Below are 5,000 nucleotides of genomic sequence, written 5' to 3'. Positions count from 1 at the left end.
GAAACTGAGACACAACAAATTTTTACCTTGACATTTATGTACGATTAGACCATCTTATTGACATTAAGAAGGATCTATTAAGGTCAAAAGATTAATGGCCAGTCCTCACTATTTCGATCCCCCCATAAATTTCTAAAGCTGAATAAAATCACCAAATAATAAGCAAAATGAATATGGAAACGCGTCATGGCACTCAAGGGATTAAGTGCATGTAAATCATATGATAAGACCTCACCAAATAAATAAACAGATACATAGAATAGGAGGAAAATGCGTAAAAAAGTTTATAGAGATAGATAGATAGATAGATATACAACACGAGACGATGATAAGAAAATACAAATAATCTAATACCCTCCTGAAATAGAATAAAGAAAATAAAGGAACACTACGCAGGAAGATAAACAAGTATAGATATAATGCAAATCATGAAAATTGTGTAAAAAATTGAATGAAACTCAAAATATATTAGAAAAAACGAAGCCATCACCTAAAAATCAAATAAAAAACAAGAAAAACCATACAATAAAAATAATACAAAGAAAATAATAAAAACATGAATACCATCATGAAAAAGCACCAAGGAACATAAAAACGGGGAAAAAAACCACGATACGTAAAGGAAAAAGGCAACATGGAAAGAGGAAAGGATAAAAAAGCATCTAAATATAACAAAATTACAATAAACACACGTAAATATCATAAAACAAACACAAGGAACATAATAACGAAAAACAAGGACGATAGGTAAATAAAAAGGAAGGAAAAAGTGATCATGGAAATAGAAAAGGATAAACCGGCATCTAAATATAACGCAAAACAAAAATAGCCGAGTCGATAAGAGCGCAGTGGCCATAATGAGGCGATGGGAAGTGCAGCCTTGGAGCGCACGAAAGGTTCCAATTAATTCAAGGTTCACAGCGCCAGTTCCGGAAGGTCAGGTGTGAGCGTGACTACCTGCAGGAATCACGTGACCGGGTCTGTCTGTTTGTCTGTCTGTGTGTGTGTGTGTGTGTGTGTGTGTGTGTGTGTGTGTCTGTCTGTCTGTTTGTCTATCTGTGTGTGTGTGTGTGTGTGTGTGTGTGTGTGTGTGTGTGTGTGTGTGTGTGTGTTCTCTTTGAAATTTACAATAATGGACCGCAGTTTGGTTTCAGTATTTTAATTTTACTAAGTCGTCTCTTTTTTCCATTTCATTACTGCTTTTATGTTGTTTTTAGATCTTAATTGATGGATAGTGGTTTGTTTTACGTTTCTTTTTTAATCACAATGAGTTTTATCTATCGTTGAGTTTGTTTTATGATTTTGTGTAAATATGATAACTGTGAGCAATGAAATATCTATCCGTGTGTGTGTGTGTGTGTGTGTGTGTGTGTGTGTGTGTGTGTGTGTGTGTGTGTGTGTGTGTGTGTGTTTGTGTGTGTCTGTCTGTCTGTCTGTCTCTGTCTGTCTATCTGTTTGTCTGTCTGTCTGTCTGTCTGTGTGTGTGTGTGTGTGTGTGTGTGTGTGTGTGTGTGTGTGTGTGTTTGTGTGTGTCTGTCTGTCTGTCTATCTGTATGTATGTATGTCTGTTTGTTTACGCGATTGTGTATACCGCCATTTGAACTCTGAAGTAACTGCTTACGGAGTTTTTGTGTGGTAGTAGTAACAGTGGTAGTAGTAGAAATAGTGGTAGTAGAAGTGGTGGTGGTGGTGGTGGTGGCAATGAGAAGAGAAGACATACAAGTAAAAGAAGTATCAAAGATTATTTAATTAAGAAAATGGAAGAAGGATAGAATACAAAGCAAAACAAATAACAATAGACTATTTGATCCTCGATGGGCTGTTTAATTAAAGCTGAAGAAAGTAATAGCCTAAACAGAGTAGCAGTAGTAGTAGCAGTAGCAGTAGCAGCAGTGGTAGTTGCCGACACTTTCCCTGTGCCTGGATACCACAGAGCAGGGAGCGACAAAAGGGAGGGGCTGTGAAGTGGGGAGAGAGCGTAGGGCGGCTATGGGTTGATGGGGCGAGGCGACTCATGGACCGTGTTCAGAAACGCTTGTGTCTCTGGCTTGTATTCTCAAAACACTTCTGTGCTTCACCTCCACTATTTCGAAAGGCATTTTTCTAAATTTACACGAGTTTTTTTAAGGTGTTTGTTGCGGTTCTAAAGGTTGATTGACAAGAATTTTTCATTATTAACTGGAGAAACGCTCTTGAAAATCCCTCTAATCATATCTGTGGCCTTGGGAAACAGTCGTGGTGCGTGGTGACAGACAAGAGCGTTTCTGATATGGATCTCTCTCTCTCTCTCTCTCTCTCTCTCTCTCTCTCTCTCTCTCTCTCTCTCTCTCTCCATGACTATTTTTCAAAACTATAGAGATGATTAGTCGGCTACCCGAGAGTGTTGCTCCTGGTAATATTGCAGAATTCTTGTTAATTTGTCGGTAGATCGTTATAAACACCTTTACAAACCCGTCACTTCAACTAGGGTCTTTGAAAGTGTATAGGCGGTGCGACGAAGAAGTCTTTCGGTCCGTATTCAGAAACGCTTTGCTCTCTCACCACGAGTATTTTCCAAGGCCAACAGAGATGATAAGCGGCATTTTCAAGAGTGTTTCTACAGTTAATGATATAGAAAGCTCGTCAATCTGCCTCTAGAACCGTAAAAACACCTTAGAAAAATCTCGTGTAAAATTCAAATAAACCCTTCTGAAATAGTGAAGATGCGGCGCGAAAGTGTTTAAGAATATGTGCCCATGGAGTGATGGAGTGGCGTGCTGTGGCGTGGCGTGGCGTAGTGGCAGCAGGACAGACCCAGCAGAGAGGGCGCCACCAGCTCACCCGCCGCCTGCACCGCCCCATCCCTGGCGATCGCAAATTCATAACGCAGGCCATACGAGTGACAAGAGCACGCTGATAATCTTGCCATACGATAAATCACAGCGCGACAAATGGACAGGTGAACATGAAGATTAAAAATATTCATCATTAAAAAAAGTTTCCAAAAATATATGAAAAAAAGGGTAGCGCAGCACAGTATTTGGATATATGCAAGTGTATTGTTGTTTCCATGGATTCACTTTTATGCAAGTCCATTCACGGGGAGGTCGGCGCAGTTCCAGTGCATCAAAAAATAATATGAGGTCGAAATTGATATCTGCCAATGCACTGAGTCTGTACAAATTTATGCGTGGTGCTTACGGCGCCCCGGGAAAATTTGCCGGAAGTTATTTTTCGTTAAAAGGAGGAAAAAAATATATTTACATTACCAATTCCGTGTGAAAGGTGACTGGGTTTTAGGAGTCATGAATATTAATGAGTTAAAGTATTACTGGCTGATTTTTTCTCTCTCTCTCTCTCTCTCTCTCTCTCTCTCTCTCTCTCTCTCTCTCTCTCTCTCTCTCTAGATATCCATTCCACCCATTCAGCACACCAGCCCATCTACAGTTGCTCTATCTAACCACCCATTCCGCCCACCCGCTCTGCCGCCCACTCGCCCCCTCCCGTCGGTGGCAGTTTGCATAAAAGCCGCCGCGAGGAGCTTTTAATACAACGACAATAGCTGCTTATGTGAGGAACTGAATATTAAAAACAGATTACATAGGTTTTCCATATCAGCCAGCTCGCGACAGGGAGTGACACGTTGAGAGGTGGATGGCGCGGGTGTGGTTGATGGAGGTGTGTAGTGGGTGGATGGCGCTGGTGTGGTTGATGGAGGTATGTTGTGTTAGGTTAGGTTAGGTTAGGGTGTGGACAGAGTGAGTTTTGTGAAGTGCAGTGGGTGATGGAAGGATGCTGTTTTGCTTATTTAAGATAGTTTGGTGCATCTCTCGCCACGACTATCTTATCAAGGCCACAGAGATGACTAGTTGGGTTTTCAAGAGTGTTTCTCCAGTTCATAGAATAGAAATCCTGTCACTCTGTCTCTAGAACTTTAAAAACACCTCAAAAACTCGTGTAAATCTAAATAAAACCTTTTGAAATAGTGAAAGCGAAGAGAAGGCTCGTATTCTCAAAACTTCTGTGCATCACCACTATGTCAAAAGGCTTTATCTAAATTTACACAAATTTTTAAGGCGCATTTACGGTTCTAGAGGCAGAGTGACAATATTTCTACATCGTTAACTGGAGAAACACTCTTGAAAAACCCCGCTAATCATCTCTGTGGGCTTTGAAAATAGTGGTGAGAGAATAAAACGTTTCTGAAGACGGACCTTTAGCCGATAACAAAAACCCGAAACACACACGAGACGAGAGCCAAACACGCCGGGGCTAAACTCAGGCGTACGACCAGGCGGTTAGCGAATACTGCCCTTAGTCTTATAGCAGGATGACAGAAGGATGAATTCGGATCTTAGTCTTATGGTTGGGTGATAGAAGAATGAAGGAAGTGGAGGGAAGGTAGGGCTGGTCTCGTGAAGTGTATGGCATGGGCGATGGAGGTAACGAAGGTAAAAGGAACAGTGTGGATATTTGTGGATATTTGGTTTTGTAGCGGAAACTGTGACTTGTCTCTTTATTTTTCTCTCGTCTTTCTTTTTCTCTTTCTTTCATTATTTTCATTCATCTGTTTATGTTTGTTTGTTTATTTATTGGTCAGTGGTGAACGTGGTGTAGATGAGAGAGAGAGAGAGAGAGAGAGAGAGAGAGAGAGCTGACTTTCTTATATCCTCTTCAAAGTTTTCCATATTGATCTGTCAGTTTTATTTTGTTGTTCTTCTTTGTTGTTTTCTTCAGCTGTTTTGTTGTTGTTCGATGTGTTGCCTTCCTGTTAGGTTGTAAATAGCGTCAATATAATCATTTATTTTTATTTAAAGTAGACAACTGTTATTTGTTTATCATCTCTGCACTATTTACCTGTGTGTGTGTGTGTGTGTGTGTGTGTGTGTGTGTGTGTGTGTGTGTGTGTGTGTGTGGGTGTGTGTCAGTGTCAGTGTGCGTGCGTCAGCGTACACGAGTCTGCGTCAAGGTGTGAGCAATTACATTTGATCACCTCATGTGCTTCGTTGCTTCACATCACC

General features: G+C 40.8%; 1 protein-coding gene and 1 long non-coding RNA gene across 2 annotated transcripts in view; one reads left to right on the top strand and one right to left on the bottom strand.

Annotated features, from left to right (window-relative positions):
* The window catches only part of LOC123513499, a 118,340-nt gene that overhangs the window by 48,828 nt on the left and 64,512 nt on the right, over window positions 1-5,000 (top strand). The gene's annotated exons all lie outside the window — the stretch shown is intronic.
* Window positions 1-5,000, bottom strand: part of LOC123513497 — a 22,682-nt gene that overhangs the window by 16,616 nt on the left and 1,066 nt on the right. The gene's annotated exons all lie outside the window — the stretch shown is intronic.

The sequence above is a fragment of the Portunus trituberculatus genome, chromosome 36 (assembly GCF_017591435.1).
Source record: "Portunus trituberculatus isolate SZX2019 chromosome 36, ASM1759143v1, whole genome shotgun sequence".
Lineage (NCBI taxonomy): Eukaryota > Metazoa > Arthropoda > Malacostraca > Decapoda > Portunidae > Portunus > Portunus trituberculatus.
Note: the sequence above shows the minus strand (reverse complement) of the source record. Positions and strands in the feature narration are given on the sequence as shown.